Source organism: Triticum aestivum, chromosome 7A (assembly GCF_018294505.1).
Source record: "Triticum aestivum cultivar Chinese Spring chromosome 7A, IWGSC CS RefSeq v2.1, whole genome shotgun sequence".
NCBI classification, from domain to species: Eukaryota; Viridiplantae; Streptophyta; class Magnoliopsida; order Poales; family Poaceae; genus Triticum; species Triticum aestivum.
Window position 1 is genome coordinate 94,537,635 of NC_057812.1, and position 17,966 is coordinate 94,555,600.

The following is a 17,966-nucleotide window of genomic DNA, read 5'->3' on the forward strand; positions in this document are numbered from 1 at the left end:
TCCTATTCCTCGGCGGCAGACAGCCGCCCCGTGAGACGATGTGAACGGCGAGGGAGACGATGGCGGGGAAGCATCGTCGGGCCAACTGCTTTTCTCCTCTTGCAGTCGAGTTCGGTCGATGAAGACTCCACCGGCTCGCTCTGGCAGGACACCCTCACAAACGGCACCCTGTAGATGCTCGATCCTTCAATCTCTGGTGGATGCTCCATCTGGGATCGATACTCCCACCACCGCTCCCTCATGATCGGATTTGGTGAATCTATTTGCTCCATGGCCCAGAGGAGCAGCTCCATGTACTCCGGCACGACTCCCTCCGGGAGTATCGCCGCCTTTTCGCTCTGTTGCAGATATTTGGCCATGGATGTCACCATCGCCACTAGTTGGTCCTTGTTGTCAAACCAAGACTGTATCTCCAACATCCTAGCTAGCTTCACAGGGTCACCATCTGCGATCCTCACGTATCGGTTGTACTCCTCCATCGATCTACTTCTCCACAGCACCTTCATGTCACATCCCTAGTCTGGTATGACCTAGGCTAGCTAGCTATTTGTGCATCATATTTAAATTTCATTTAAATTTGAAATGAGGATTGGTGGAACCCTCAGAATCATTTTTGAAAATGACCCAAATAAAAATTTCTCCAAAAGGGTCCAAGAAAATGCTCATGTTGCCCTCTGAAAATATTGGACAGAGATAAAAATCAAAACAATATTTTTAGGAGCTCATGGACATTTATTTTGGCCATTTGGATTAATTCGATAAATATTTGCATTGGAAATATATTTCTATATATATGAAATATGGCCCAAAAATTATGCCATTTATAAAAGAGCTCTGGAATAATATATCCAGCTCCTGCAAAAATTGGCATAATAAAATTAAACGATTTAATATATTTATTAAATCAAACAAATGTCAGAAAATTAAAAAAGAAAACAGAAATAAAAGGAAGGAGGGACTTACCTGGGCCTCCCCTCCCCTGTGCGGCCCAGCTGGCCGGCCCAGCCGACTGGCTAGCGCCAGTCGTCCCCCTCCTCGCGCCAGGAGGCCAGGGGCGTGTGGCCGGCGCGTGCGCACCGTCGTGCCGCCACGGCACCTGCCTGCCTGTCCTCCCCCTCGACGCCTGGACGTCCGGAACGTCGCCACGCAGCCGCCCCGGTCCTTTTCCCCTCCCTCTCGCTCTCCCTCCTCCCTGGTTCTCTCTTCCCCGAGCGCACCCGAGCGCAGCCGTCGCCATCGCTCGCCGTTGCCATGGCCACCGGCCTCCCCTCGCCTCCCTGACATGCTTCCGAGCTCCGCCACAACCCCCTCCACCTCCTCGTCGAGCCACGAACCTCCGGACGCCCTGTGTAGCCGCCATCGCCACCGTCTTCCTCCTCGGGCTCCGCCGTCCGCCGACGTCGATTCGCCGTCACCAGGTCCTCCCCGACCCCGCTGTGCTGCTCTGCGTGATCGCGGTGAGCTCCGCCGCCGTTCCCCTCTCTTCTCCCTCCCGTTCCCGTGCCGTAGCGCCGCTCCCCACCACGGCCGAAGCCTCTCGCCGCCGTCCATGTCGCCGTCGCCGTCTCGGCCCGCCTCCGCCCAAACCAAGCCCCCCTTCGCGCTCCTGGTGCCACGAGGGTGCCGCCGAGCCCCTCAGGTGGCCTCCCCGTGCCCCGCAGCCCGATCCCGCTCGCGCCCGAACTCCGGCCGCCACCGCGAGCCTTGCTCCGGCGAGCTCCGGCCGTCCCCGCTCCTCCCACCTGTTCCACCAGATGCGCGAGAGCCCGGGCTACGCCCCGGTGCTCTCTGACGCCGTCCCCGTGGCCTGTGGCGCGGACTCCGCCGCGTCCAGAGGTCGCCGGCGACGAGCCCCCGTCGCCTGAGCCCTGCCAGGTGGGGCCGGCCCGTCAGGTGATTAGCTTAGTGCTAATCACCGTTAACTAACCCCCCCCTGACACTGACAGTGGGCCCGACCCCCCCCCTAACCATTTAATTAAATTAAAATAACCCCTGTTAACCCCCTGTCACTGACGTGTGGGTCCCACACGTCAGGTTTGACCCGGACCAGCCGCGTTGACCGCTGATGCAATGATGACGTCATGCTGACGCAATTATTTATTTTCTGGAATTAAAATAATTCAGAAAATCCAGAAAATGATTTAAACTTCAAAAATTCATAACAATTCAACCGTAGCTCAGATTAAAATAATTTATATATGAAAAATTATCAGAAAAATGCAACCTTTCCATCTGTACTAGTTTCATGCATGAAAAACCAACCTATACATGCTGAATATGGGAAAACACATTATGGCATATATAAGAGACCTAATTTAGAAATGCATTTGAACCTTTGGTTCAAATGGACTTCAAACCAAATGTTTACTAGTTGCATTAGCTCAACAGCATCACATCTACATGCCATGTTCATGCATCATATTGTTGCATATGATTGTGTATTGATTGCCGGCACTGTTCCTTCTCGATAGGTCCTGCTCCGGAGACGTTCCAGAGTACCTGTCTGTGAAGCAGTGCCTCCCTTGTTGATTTACCAGGCAAGCAAACCCCCTTGTTCATTTTGATAAAACCCTACTCTCTCGCTCCTGCTCTCAGTTATTGCATTAGGACAACAACGCTTCATCTGCTACTTTGTGCTGCGGTAGTTGAACCCATTCCTCTGCATGACCTGTCATTGCCACAGTAAATAGTTGAAACCCACTAGCATGTGTAGGAGTTGATTGAAGCCACTGATGTGTTCCTACCATGCTATGCCTGCTATTGCTTAGAGTTGTGTCAGGTCTGATTCATTGGGAATGAATTGGAGTGTCACGATATGTTCTGATGCTGAGAGTTAAGTGTGTGAACACGATTTGGTAAAGGTAGCGGTGAGAGGCCATGTAGGAGTACATGGTGGGTTGTCTCGCTGGAACCGTCCTTAAGCACTGAGTTCTATGTATGTTGTCCAATGACTCGATACTACCACACATTGGGATCCTTAATTGACTCTCTCGGCTTATTAACCAACTTGATCTCTGTCCAGGAGTCGCAACTAGTTTCTGGTGTTTGTAGGTAGTGCTATTTTTCTACCAAGTGGCACCCGGCAGGGTGGGCTTGGGACAGACTAGGCACAAGTGGCCCGGTGTACCGAGTGGCACCCGGTTGGTGGGCTCGGGAACCCTGTACACATCGTTTGGGGCCGTAAGCGACACCCCGGCCGGATCTCCTTGCGGATGGAACCCGAATAGGTGATAAACCTGGACTAGAGTCTTGTGTGGTTAGTCAGGTCGTGGCCGACACCCTCGCTAGGCTTCCGCTTGAAGGTTGCCGAGATACATGACGTGTACATGGCGGTAAGTGGCGAGAGCGTGTGTGAAGAAGTACACCCCTGCAGGGTTAACATGATCTATTCGAATAGCCGGGTCCGCGGTTATGGACTTCTTGGATGCTTACATAGTACATAGACAACTTGAAGTGGATACTCTAAAATGCTCAAGACAAGTGTGAGTGCTATGGATGGCCTTCTCGTAGGGAGACGGGGATGAATCCATAGTAGTGTATTGTGTGGTGATTAGTGGACTCGTGTACGTTGTTTCACCTCCAAAGTTTCTGGTAGTCGTAGAACAGGATAGCCACAGAGTCTAAGCTGGCTTGCTGCAACTAATCCCCACATTACCTCTTGATACAAATGCATGTATGATAGGATCTGATGTAAGTCTTGCTGAGTACCTTTGTACTCATGTTGCTTTATTTATGTTTTTGCAGCGGAGACTTCGGTCTTACTAGTGTTCTCGTGGACTTCGACTAGTAGCTAGTACCTCAGCTACGATCTTGATCGGATGTTGTAGATAGTCAGGCTTCCAGCCTTTTTCATTTGTAGATGTCTGTACCTAGACATGTAATGCTTCCGCTTGTTGCTTGTATGCTCTGTATGACGGGTCTTGCGACCCCTGTTTGCAATAAATGCTATGATGGCTCTTCTGAGCTTTTATCTATATGATTGTTGAGTTATGCTGTGATGCCATGTTGTACAGCACATACTTGCATGTTATGCATACGTGTAATGTGTAGTGCTATGTGTGGGATCTGACTATCTAGTTGTTTATCTTTAGTAGCCTCTCTTACCGGGAAATGTCTCCTAGTGTTACCGCTGAGCCATGGTAGCTTGCTACTGCTCTGGAACACTTAGGCTGGCCGGCATGTGTCCTTCTTCGTTCCTGTGTCTGTCCCTTCGGGGAAATGTCACGCTTTGAGTACCGGAGTCCTGTTAGCCCGCTACAGCCCGGTTTACCGGAGTCCTGCTAGCCCAGTGCTACAGCCCGGACCCACTTGCTGATGACCGACACGTTCGAAGCTGGGTCATGGATGCCTGTCCCTGTAGGTCTGTGCCACTTTGGGTTTACGACTAGTCATGTCAGCCCGGGCTCCTTATCATATGGATGCTAGCGACACTATCATATACGTGAGCCAAAAAGGCGCAAACGGTCCCGGGAAAAGGTAAGACGACACCCGTGGGGATACCGTGCGTGAGGCCGCAAAGTGATATGAGGTGTTACCGGCTAGATCGATGTGACATCGAGTCGGGGTCCTGACAGCTTTGGTATCAGATCCTGACTGCCTGTAGGTTTACCAAGCCATACTGGTCAAAGTTGAGTCTGGAAATTCTTTAGTTATGTAAGGGAATTGATTGTGGGAAGGAACATAAGGCTCTTTTTACTCCTTATACCTCTTGGTCTTCTGATCTGAGTCGCCCTATCTTTCCTACAGGGTTAAGGAACTAGGCTTTCTCTTCCGTCTATCAGGATCACGTGTTACTACTCCGTAGTCCCATAGGACTGGTTGATCAGAGTCATACCCAGTTTCGAGTACTTCCGGTGTAGTCTGTTTAGTACTATCCCGGAACCTTGAGTGGTGATGTTGAGTTGTTGTACTACCCCATTTTTAGCAGGATGTCTCATTCTGAGCATTTTACTGCCGTTATGCTGCCGGAATTGCCCTAGGAGTTCGAGTGATACTAACTCCTTGTCCTACATTCCACAGTCTTTAGTTGATGCTGATTCCGTCCTTGGTTCGTTTCTCAGGATGTCATCGGCTAAGCGAAGTTCCGTCGCTCGTAGCCAGAACCATGGAGATGGTAGGGATGAGGATCCTCCTGACCAGCCTTCGTTGTCAGAGCTCATGCTAGAGATGGAGAGGAACAAGCGTGAGTCTAATCGTTTGTTGGCACGTATCAAGGAGAATACCGCACATCAGTTCAAGGGATCTGTGACCATTCATGACTTTATCCGCTTGCACCCACCTACCTTTCATCATTCCATCGAGCCACTCGATGCAGATGACTGGCTCCGTAGCATCACCCATAAGCTGCGTTCCGCGAACGTAGCTGAAGATGACAAGGTCACTTATGCCACATATCACCTAGAAGGTCCTGCTAGTCTTTGGTGGCAGAACTATGAGGCTATGCTTCCAGTTGGCCAGATTCCTACCTGGAAGGATTTCACTGAGGCTTTTCGCGAGCATCACATTCCCCAGGCCCTCATTGATCGCAAGAGAGAAGAGTTCTGTAGTTTCACCCAGAGTAAGATGGCTGTTGATGCTTATAGCAGAGAATTCGAGAACCTTGCCCGCTATGCCACAGAAGAAGTGTCCACGGACGCCAAGAAGCAAGCTAGGTTCCGGAAGGGTCTCAACCCCAAGTTGCGTCGTGATCTCCACCTGCATCATTGTGATACATTCCAAGCCCTTGTGAACAAGGCCATCAATGCAGAGACAGCTCAACTCACTTACGAGGAGTCTCGTAAGCACACCCGTGATTTGGGATCTTCCTCCGGTTCTAGTTCCCAGAAGCGCCGGATTTGGGTTCCAAACTCCGCTCTTCCTTCCGGATATGCACCGAGGCCATCCTATGTGGTGCCTTCCCCAGCTCAGTCATTTGTTCCACCCAGGCCTACTGGTAGACCGCTTGTCAGTGCGGGTCCCCGTCCAACCTCAGGGACTTGCTTCACATGCGGGAAGCCAGGACACTATGCACGTGACTGCTCTCAGACTAGTTATGCTCCACCCCAGCCCGAGAAGACTGTTGGCTGTATTAAGCCATCACGCAAGATGATCAGTGTCAAGTCAGCCCCCACTGAACGTGGACGTGTGCATCACGTCTCAGCTAAAGACGCTCATGATGATCCAGATGTCGTTCTTGGCACACTCCTTGTCAATTGTCACCCAGCATCAGTTCTATTCGATACTGGGGCATCTCACTCCTTCATTTCTGAAGGCTATGCTCGTTTGCATGACATATCATTTTGTGATATGCCAACTTCACTTGAAATCCAAACCCCAGGGTCTAGATGGCAGACCACCAGAATCAGCCATAGTAATGAAATCCTTGTTGATAGACTTGTATTCCTTGCATCACTTGTAGCCCTCAAGTCTTCAGATATTAACATCATCTTGGGTATGGACTGGATGACAGCTCATCATGCCAAGATTGATTGTCACACAAGATCTGTTCAACTTACACACCCATCTGGCAAGATAGTCACCGTCTCCACTAGAGTTGCAAAGCGTCAGCTCTATTCTCTTAATGCCAGCCCTCTTCCAGACCTTGAAGATATCCCGGTAGTCCGTGACTTTCCGGATGTCTTTCCAGAGGAACTGCCAGGTGTTCCACCTGACAGAGAAGTAGAGTTTGTCATAGATCTTATCCCAGGAACAGCGCCAATCTCCCGGAGACCTTACAAGATGGCACCCCTAGAACTAGCCGAGCTTAAGAAACAACTCGATGAGTCCTTGCAAAAGGGTTTCATCCGTCCTAGTTCTTCTCCTTGGGCTTGCCCCGTCCTCTTCGTCAAGAAGAAAGACGGTACGGACCGGATGGTTGTAGATTATCGTCCCGTTAATTTGGTCACGATAAAGAACAAGTATCCGCTTCCCAGGATCAACGACCTGTATGATCAGCTCGCTGGGTCCTCAGTCTTCTCCAAGATGGATTTAAGATTAGGCTACCACCAAATCAAGATCAGAAATGGGGACATTCCCAAGACAGCTTTTGTTACTCGTTATGGTCAGTACGAGTACACCGCCATGTCCTTTGGCCTAACCAACGCCCCAGCCACATTCTCCCGTTTGATGAACTCGATCTTCATGGAGTACTTAGATAAGTTCGTCGTGGTTTACCTCGATGATATTCTTATTTACTCGAAGAACGAGGAAGAGCATGCCGAACATCTTAGACTTGTGTTAGAAAAACTCAGAGAGCACCGCCTTTATGCCAAGTTCTCCAAGTGTGAATTTTGGTTGCCAGAAGTGACCTACCTAGGCCACGTAATCTCTGGTAAGGGCATTGCTGTCAATCCCGAGAGAGTTCAAGCCGTTCTCGAGTGGACTCCACCTGAGACCGTGAAACAAGTTAGGAGCTTCCTTGGTCTAGCCAGCTATTGTCGCCGCTTTGTTGAAAACTTCTCCAAAGTAGCCAAACCCCTCACGGAACTTCTCAAGAAAGATAAAAAGTTTGAGTGGTCCCCACAGTGTGAGTACAGTTTTCAGGAACTGAAAAGACGCCTGACTTCTGCTCCCATACTTGTGCCACCGGATTTCACTAAAGACTTTATTATCTACTGCGACGCCTCACGACAGGGACTAGGTTGCATTCTTATGCAGGATCGTCATGTGATTGCCTATGCATCCCGACAGTTGCATCCACATGAGGAGAATTATCCTACACATGATCTAGAGCTTGCAGCCGTAGTCTATGCACTCAAGACCTGGCGACATTACCTCCTTGGTAAACGTTGCGAGATCTACACCGATCACCAGAGTCTCAAGTATATCTTCACCCAACCGGATCTGAACCTTAGGCAAAGACGTTGGTTGGAGTTGATCACAGATTATGATCTAGGGATTACCTACACCCCAGGCAAAGCCAATGTCATGGCTGATGCTCTAAGTCGTAAATCTTATTGCAACAATCTCATGTTGCAGCAAGGCCAACCACTTCTCCATGAGGAATTCTGTAAGCTTAACCTTCACATTGCTCCTCACGGATTCCTTTCTACCTTGGTGGCGAAACCTACCCTTGAGGATCAGATCATAACTAGCCAGCAATATGATACGGGTATTTCTCGTATCAAGGATAACGTTAAGAAGGGAGTTGCTGGTAGTTTCTCTGTTGATGATCGTGGTGTTGTTTTCTTTGAGAATCGCTTGGTGGTTCCCAAGAAGCAACATCTTCGGCAGTTGATTCTTAAGGAGGCGCATGAATCTCCTCTCAAAATTCATCCCGGTAGCTCTAAGATGTATCAGGATCTACGCCAGAGGTTCTGGTGGACTAGGATGAAGAGAGAAATCGCTGAGTTCATTGCTAAATGTGATGTTTGTCGTCGCGTTAAGGCAGAGCATCAAAGACCTGCTAGCACCCTTCAGCCTTTAGCTATTCCTGAATGGAAATGGGATAAAGTTGGTATGGACTTCATCACCGGCTTTCCCAGGACCAAAAGAGGGAATAACGCTATCTTCGTAGTCGTTGATCGTCTTTCCAAAGTGGCTCACTTCCTCCCTGTTCGAGAGAGTATCACTGCTAGTCAGCTTGCTGACTTATATGTTTCTCGAATAGTGTCACTTCATGGTGTTCCACTAGAGATCAATTCAGACCGTGGCAGTCTTTTCACTTCTCATTTCTGGGAGAGCTTCCAAACTGCCATGGGAACCCATCTTTCCTTCAGTACCGCTTTCCACCCTCAGTCGAGTGGTCAGGTGGAACGGGTCAATCAAATTCTCGAAGACATGCTCAGAGCTTGCGTTATCTCATTCGGTATGGATTGGGAGAAATGTCTTCCTTTCGCCGAGTTTGCTTATAACAATAGCTACCAATCCAGCCTCAAGAAAGCTCCTTTTGAGGTTCTCTATGGACGAAGATGTCGAACACCTTTGAACTGGTCAGAAACCGGTGAAAGACAATTCTTTGGACCGGATATGATCCAGGAGGCAGAAGAGCAAGTTCGCATCATTCGTGAGAATTTGAAAACAGCCCAGTCTCGTCAGAAAAGTCAGTATGATCGTCATCATAAGGATATGACTTATGAAATTGGCGACCAAGCTTACCTTCGGGTTACTCCTTTGAAGGGTACCCATCGTTTCGGTATCAAGGGCAAGTTGGCTCCTCGTTACATTGGTCCTTTTCGCATTCTCGCTAAACGAGGAGAGGTTGCCTACCAGTTGGAACTACCCCCACATCTTTCTCGAGTTCATGATGTCTTCCACGTCTCTCAACTCAGGCGTTGCTTCTCGGATCCTATCCGCGCAGTGGACCACGAAACGCTTGATCTCCAAGATAACCTCACATACCGAGAGTACCCGGTTCGCATTCTTGATCAAGCAGAGCGTGTTACTCGACGTCAGAACATCAAGTTTCTCAAACTTCAGTGGTCTCATCATTCCGAGAGAGAGGCTACTTGGGAGCGAGAAGATCGTCTTCGACTGGAGTACCCCGCTTTCTTTCCGTCGACCCCTGAATCTCGGGACGAGATTCTGTCAAGTGGGGGCGAGTTGTCACATCCCTAGTCTGGTATGACCTAGGCTAGCTAGCTATTTGTGCATCATATTTAAATTTCATTTAAATTTGAAATGAGGATTGGTGGAACCCTCAGAATCATTTTTGAAAATGACCCAAATAAAAATTTCTCCAAAAGGGTCCAAGAAAATGCTCATGTTGCCCTCTGAAAATATTGGACAGAGATAAAAATCAAAACAATATTTTTAGGAGCTCATGGACATTTATTTTGGCCATTTGGATTAATTCGATAAATATTTGCATTGGAAATATATTTCTATATATATGAAATATGGCCCAAAAATTATGCCATTTATAAAAGAGCTCTGGAATAATATATCCAGCTCCTGCAAAAATTGGCATAATAAAATTAAATGATTTAATATATTTATTAAATCAAACAAATGTCAGAAAATTAAAAAAGAAAACAGAAATAAAAGGAAGGAGGGACTTACCTGGGCCTCCCCTCCCCTGTGCGGCCCAGCTGGCTGGCCCAGCCGACTGGCTAGCGCCAGTCGTCCCCCTCCTCGCGCCAGGAGGCCAGGGGCGTGTGGCCGGCGCGTGCGCACCGTCGTGCCGCCACGGCACCTGCCTGCCTGTCCTCCCCCTCGACGCCTGGACGTCCGGAACGTCGCCACGCAGCCGCCCCGGTCCTTTTCCCCTCCCTCTCGCTCTCCCTCCTCCCTGGTTCTCTCTTCCCCGAGCGCACCCGAGCGCAGCCGTCGCCATCGCTCGCCGTTGCCATGGCCACCGGCCTCCCCTCGCCTCCCTGACATGCTTCCGAGCTCCGCCACAACCCCCTCCACCTCCTCGTCGAGCCACGAACCTCCGGACGCCCTGTGTAGCCGCCATCGCCACCGTCTTCCTCCTCGGGCTCCGCCGTCCGCCGACGTCGATTCGCCGTCACCAGGTCCTCCCCGACCCCGCTGTGCTGCTCTGCGTGATCGCGGTGAGCTCTCGCCGCCGTTCCCCTCTCTTCTCCCTCCCGTTCCCGTGCCGTAGCGCCGCTCCCCACCACGGCCGAAGCCTCTCGCCGCCGTCCATGTCGCCGTCGCCGTCTCGGCCCGCCTCCGCCCAAACCAAGCCCCCCTTCGCGCTCCTGGTGCCACGAGGGTGCCGCCGAGCCCCTCAGGTGGCCTCCCCGTGCCCCGCAGCCCGATCCCGCTCGCGCCCGAACTCCGGCCGCCGCCGCGAGCCTTGCTCCGGCGAGCTCCGGCCGTCCCCGCTCCTCCCACCTGTTCCACCAGATGCGCGAGAGCCCGGGCTACGCCCCGGTGCTCTCCGACGCCGTCCCCGTGGCCTGTGGCGCGGACTCCGCCGCGTCCAGAGGTCGCCGGCGACGAGCCCCCGTCGCCTGAGCCCTGCCAGGTGGGGCCGGCCCGTCAGGTGATTAGCTTAGTGCTAATCACCGTTAACTAACCCCACCTGACACTGACAGTGGGCCCGACCCCCCCCTAACCATTTAATTAAATTAAAATAACCCCTGTTAACCCCCTGTCACTGACGTGTGGGTCCCACATGTCAGGTTTGACCCGGACCAGCCGCGTTGACCGCTGATGCAATGATGACGTCATGCTGACGCAATTATTTATTTTCTGGAATTAAAATAATTCAGAAAATCCAGAAAATGATTTAAACTTCAAAAATTCATAACAATTCAACCGTAGCTCAGATTAAAATAATTTATATATGAAAAATTATCAGAAAAATGCAACCTTTCCATCTGTACTAGTTTCATGCATGAAAAACCAACCTATACATGCTGAATATGGGAAAACACATTATGGCATATATAAGAGACCTAATTTAGAAATGCATTTGAACCTTTGGTTCAAATGGACTTCAAACCAAATGTTTACTAGTTGCATTAGCTCAACAGCATCACATCTACATGCCATGTTCATGCATCATATTGTTGCATATGATTGTGTATTGATTGCCGGCACTGTTCCTTCTCGATAGGTCCTGCTCCGGAGACGTTCCAGAGTACCTGTCTGTGAAGCAGTGCCTCCCTTGTTGATTTACCAGGCAAGCAAACCCCCTTGTTCATTTCGATAAAACCCTACTCTCTCGCTCCTGCCCTCAGTTATTGCATTAGGACAACAACGCTTCATCTGCTACTTTGTGCTACGGTAGTTGAACCCATTCCTCTGCATGACCTGTCATTGCCACAGTAAATAGTTGAAACCCACTAGCATGTGTAGGAGTTGATTGAAGCCACTGATGTGTTCCTACCATGCTATGCCTGCTATTGCTTAGAGTTGTGTCAGGTCTGATTCATTGGGAATGAATTGGAGTGTCACGATATGTTCTGATGCTGAGAGTTAAGTGTGTGAACACGATTTGGTAAAGGTAGCGGTGAGAGGCCATGTAGGAGTACATGGTGGGTTGTCTCGCTGGAACCGTCCTTAAGCACTGAGTTCTATGTATGTTGTCCAATGACTCAATACTACCACACATTGGGATCCTTAATTGACTCTCTCGGCTTATTAACCAACTTGATCTCTGTCCAGGAGTCACAACTAGTTTCTGGTGTTTGTAGGTAGTGCTATTTTTCTACCAAGTGGCACCCGGCAGGGTGGGCTTGGGACAGACTAGGCACAAGTGGCCTGGTGTACCGAGTGGCACCCGGTTGGTGGGCTCGGGAACCCTGTACACATCGTTTGGGGCCGTAAGCGACACCCCGGCCGGATCTCCTTGCGGATGGAACCCGAATAGGTGATAAACCTGGACTAGAGTCTTGTGTGGTTAGTCAGGTCGTGGCCGACACCCTCGCCAGGCTTCCGCTTGAAGGTTGCCGAGATACATGACGTGTACATGGCGGTAAGTGGCGAGAGCGTGTGTGAAGAAGTACACCCCTGCAGGGTTAACATGATCTATTTGAATAGCCGGGTCCGCGGTTATGGACTTCTTGGATGCTTACATAGTACATAGACAACTTGAAGTGGATACTCTAAAATTCTCAAGACAAGTGTGAGTGCTATGGATGGCCTTCTCGTAGGGAGACGGGCATGAATCCATAGTAGTGTATTGTGTGGTGATTAGTGGACTCGTGTACGTTGTTTCACCTCCAAAGTTTCTAGTAGTCGTAGAACAGGATAGCCACAGAGTCTAAGCTGGCTTGCTGCAACTAAACCCCACATTACCTCTTGATACAAATGCATGTATGATAGGATCTGATGTAAGTCTTGCTGAGTACCTTTGTACTCATGTTGCTTTATTTATGTTTTTGCAGCGGAGACTTCGGTCTTACTAGTGTTCTCGTGGACTTTGACTAGTAGCTAGTACCTCAGCTACGATCTTGATCGGATGTTGTAGATAGTCAGGCTTCCAGCCTTTTTCATTTGTAGATGTCTGTACCCAGACATGTAATGCTTCCGCTTGTTGCTTGTATGCTCTGTATGACGGGTCTTGCGACCCCTGTTTGCAATAAATGCTATGATGGCTCTTCTGAGCTTTTATCTATATGATTGTTGAGTTATGCTGTGATGCCATGTTGTACAGCACATACTTGCATGTTATGCGTACGTGTAATGTGTAGTGCTATGTGTGGGATCTGACTATCTAGTTGTTTATCTTTAGTAGCCTCTCTTACCGGGAAATGTCTCCTAGTGTTACCGCTGAGCCATGGTAGCTTGCTACTGCTCTGGAACACTTAGGCTGGCCGGCATGTGTCCTTCTTCGTTCCTGTGTCTGTCCCTTCGAGGAAATGTCACGCTTTGAGTACCGGAGTCCTGTTAGCCCGCTACAGCCCGGTTTACCGGAGTCCTGCTAGCCCAGTGCTACAGCCCGGACCCACTTGCTGATGACCGACACGTTCGAAGCTGGGTCATGGATGCCTGTCCCTGTAGGTCTGTGCCACTTTGGGTTTACGACTAGTCATGTCAGCCCGGGCTCCTTATCATATGGATGCTAGCGACACTATCATATACGTGAGCCAAAAAGGCGCAAACGGTCCCGGGAAAAGGTAAGACGACACCCGTGGGGATACCGTGCGTGAGGCCGCAAAGTGATATGAGGTGTTACCGGCTAGATCGATGTGACATCGAGTCGGGGTCCTGACACTTCACTCGCCGGCGGTGGTTTTTGAATGGAAGAGGAGAGGAGCAGCGCTGGTTTTGGATTAGAACGGGAGAGGATCGACGCTGGTTTTGGACTGGAACATGAGAGGAGGGGCGGTGGTTTTGAAATGGAAGAGGAGAGGAGCGGCGCTGCATTTAGATTGGAACAGGAGAGGAGCGGCGGTGGTTTAAGAGGAGAAGAGCGGAAGAGCGGCGCTGGTCTTGGAAGTATTTTTTTGTTGTTTCGCGTATTTTGGGTCAAAGTTTGACCACATACTGTATTTGACAAGCAAAATGTGAATGCATGTCACCAAAAATTGTACCGTTTGGTTCGTATCTGAATGTACTTTCAAATTATACTCCCTCCATTTTTTTATACAAGGCGACAAACTCATATTACAGGTAACAAGGTAAAAATCAATGCTATGTTTAAGTCAATGGTGCTAGCTAGCTTGTCACCTTGATTGCCGTGTTAATTAATGTGGTTTTTCTCTCCCTAGCACAACAAGCCAACCCTCTTACTCCTCATTGGTTGATTAATGTTGGGAATGCAAGCTAACCTTCTCACTCCCGCATGCACACAAGGGATATTAATGTCCTCGGGTGCTAGTACGAGGCAAACGCCATCAATTTTGCCTCGATTAATGTTAGTGGCCTTGTATAGTTGCAAATTGTAATTTTGATAGTGGCCTTGTATACAACGTATAACATATATTTTATGTGTGAAAATCATGGTCAATTATGACCCAGAATAAAAGGGAGACTAGTTAATGTGGGGGTCGCTTTCTTAATTGAAGGGTAAATTGATTTTTATTTTGATCCAGTCAGAGCGCGCCGGCCCTCTCGTCGAATCCTAAATCGCTGCCGCACGCTCCTCTCCCTCTTCTCCATTGCAAAACAACCTCCTCTCCTCTCCATCATATCCATTCCAAAACCACCGTCTCGTCTCTCCCTCTTCTCTATTGCAAGACCACCATGTCTCCTCCATTTTCTAGACGCTCTGCTCCATGGCATGGGTGCAATCCATGGATACAAAATTAGTATACTGTATACTATTTAAAAGTCTAGGGCGGGGCTTTTCCTACGCGGTAGGCGGCGGGGCAGTTCCACCTAGTCGGTTCAACAGAGACGCGAGAAGACGAGGGAGTAGGCTGCTGCAAACGTAGGGCTGTGTGATTTGACAGCGAGTTACTGCTGGACAGGTGGGGCCCCGTGATTTGACTTGCCATTATCATTTTAACTGCGACGCTACGACCGGCGTCAGTCTCCCAGATTCCTGACCACTTCCATACAGGTGCCTCCCAATGCTCCACCATGTAGTAGAGGCTGGCTCTTGCATGAGAGCCCACTTCTCCACTTTTTCCTTGCCTCTCTTTCCTCCACATATGCAAAAATGCCATGTAAAGCGCACTATTGTACTTACTTTTACTTGCTCCTACAGGTGCTTAAGCTTGCCACATAGGCATAAAGTCTGATGTGGCAAGTTGATCAAGAAGAGAGAGACTAGTTTGGTGACCCAAGGAAGAAACGGTGCTAAGCGCGTGTACCTAGGTGAAAAGACAATTTTGAGTCTATAGCTAATTAAATGAAGCAAACTTAGCAACACCATTTCATTGGAAGAGGTCACTCCTTGGCAAATGCAATAAATACACGCGCTTACTAGCATCGTTTCTTCCTTGAGTACGAAGAAAGAGATAGAGAGGAGTAACAAAAAATACACTTATAGCCAACCTTGTTGTAGTATGAGTGACTAAGTGATGACTATGTATGACATGCCAACATCAGATAGCCTAACGCATCGTGTTAAATCTCCAAGGGCGCGACCACGCGAGCGACGCGACGGTCGTGGTAGGCGCGACCATGATACAGGCTGCTGGCAGCCCTTGGATCTGAGATCAAACGGTCGCATGCTAAGTTGCTGAAAATTTACAGAATAACCCTCCAGGATAGGATATTCACCCATAGGTCTAGAATCACGCCATGCAACTGTTCGATCTCAGATCCAAGGGCTCTCGGAAGCCCGCATCATGGGAGAATGGAAAGCCACTACCCTGCCATTCACACGCTGGCAGTTCGCTCCTACTCGTCCCCGCACGTCCTTCAATACTACGGCGGTTCGCTCCTAGTCGTCCCGTCCATTCACATTACGGCAGTTCCACTAATCCTAACCCTCCTCCCAAATCCATGGCGTCCCAAATCTCCATGATCGGCGGTGAGTACAAGGTTAGAACTATCATCGGCGATGAGTTCGACGTCATCTACACCCATTCTTCCGCGATGGTGAAAGGATGCCTTTCTCGCTTCAGACGCATGTTCGAAAACTCAGATGATGAGTGGGTCGCTGGGCTAGATGTTGAGTACACCACAGTCCTGGGACGAGAGAAGGATCTAAATGACAAAGAGAGGAAGAACCCGCCGTGATCCAGATTTGCGTGCATGACTTATGCTTGGTCTACCACATATGCCATGCCGACGTTGAGTGCCAGGATTTTAAGGACTTCCTCGGGAGAAACCTAGTCAAATTCGTTACTGTAGACTTTGGTAATGACAAAGAAATCCTGGGTCGGATAGGCCTCGTTGTAGGCAACCCCTTCGACCTCCAGAAGAATTGGCTGGTGCCCTCTCGTCAGCCTTCAATGCTGACCCTGGCAGGAGCCATGGTTCATCCTTCGTACGGTAAACTGGTGAAACCTCCATACACGTTTCATCGTCATGCATGGTAGCGGAATGTACTAGATATAGACCACATCCAGTACGCTGCAATGGATGACTGCCTTTGCTTCAATATCTACAAGGGTTGGATGAAGTGCAACAGCCAAGTGTGCGGTTCAAGCAAAGAAGTATCGGCCAAGAGGAAGAGGGACAAGGACGAAGTCGAGGACGTGGACAAGGACTCCGAGTAAGGTGGCAGTGCCGTTGCTCATGGTGGTTCTAATGCAGTGTCTACCGGAACAGTTGCAAAGTTTAATTTCAGGTGTGCTTAATTTAATTTGAGGGGTGTGTTGTGCTGAGCCCCAAGCAGAACTATGTTATGTTTCTTCTCGTTACTTGAACTCTTCAGTACGTACATACTAGTATTTCTTACATTTCATCTTTTAGTTGGTATAGTACTACCACTCGTTTCTTCACATTATATACGTACAATATATATGGCCAACATCATATAGCTAGCAGTTTAGTTGTCAAAGAATTTCAGGGTGCTTAGTTTTGTCAAAGAATTCCAGGATGCTTAGAGGGTGCTTGGATCCAAGGGACTTATTTTAGTCTGACTAAAAATAGTCTCTTTAAGAGGCTAAAGTTCCAAGCACCCCTGACTAAAGAGGGGCTAAAACTAGTCTTGAGACTAAATTTTTTAGTCAGGGGTACCCCTACTAAAATGTGGATTAGTCCTCTCTCTACTCATTTAACTCCTCTCCTTTAACACAGGCTAGTTCTGGATTGGAGGGTTTGGAGGATAATAAATGCTCATTAACTTGATTTTAGCATTTTTAGTATTTGGATCCAAGCATGGGTGAGGCTAGCATGTTTTAGTCCTACTACTTTTAGTCATGGGACTAAAACGTATCCAAGCACCCTCTTAGTTTTATTTGAGGGGTGGGTTGTGCTGGACACCATTATTGTGACTAGCCTTTTTAATAGTACTATATGCATAATTTGGCGACGAGCGCTCTCTATATGTACCACCTTTTTTTTAATTTCAAGTTTTGCTCCATGGCGCAATCCATCGATACTACTGCTGTACAAAGGTATACATTTTTTAAAAGGCTAGAGGGCGGGGCAGTCTAGCTTGGTCGGTTTCACGAGAGGCGAGGGCCTTTGTGATTTGACGACTTATTACTGCTGGAAGGCGGGGCCTTGTGATTTGACTGCTCGTATAAATGCGCCGACGACCTGATCGAGGAGGAGCAAAGAACCGTGCGGTATACTCAAGCTTTCCACTGGAGTAGTACTGCGACGGAGGAGCACGAAACACGGCAGCCCAGTGCCATTTGGCGATAAAAAATGATCTAATTTGCTAGTCATCTCATTGTTAGCACTGTTCTATTCATTCCCTCAAAAAAACGTTGTTCTATTCATGCCTCGCAGAGAACGTGACACGTGCAGCGAAACACCCGAAGCAAAAGATGAAACATAGGAGCAAAAGAAGAAGGAAGATTATCACCCCAAATGATCTAATTCGCCGCGGAGTTGTAACTGCTTCTTCATCGCCTGCACGACCTCCATCTCCTTGCGCGTCTCCTCCGCCATCTTCATCATTGTGTCCATGATGCGACATTTCTCGACGCGAGCCTTCATCATCCGTTCCACGGCCATATTACGTACCTTGACAGCAGCCGGGTGCTCGATGCGGAGCTTCCCAACTCTTCCTTCTGTTCCATGGC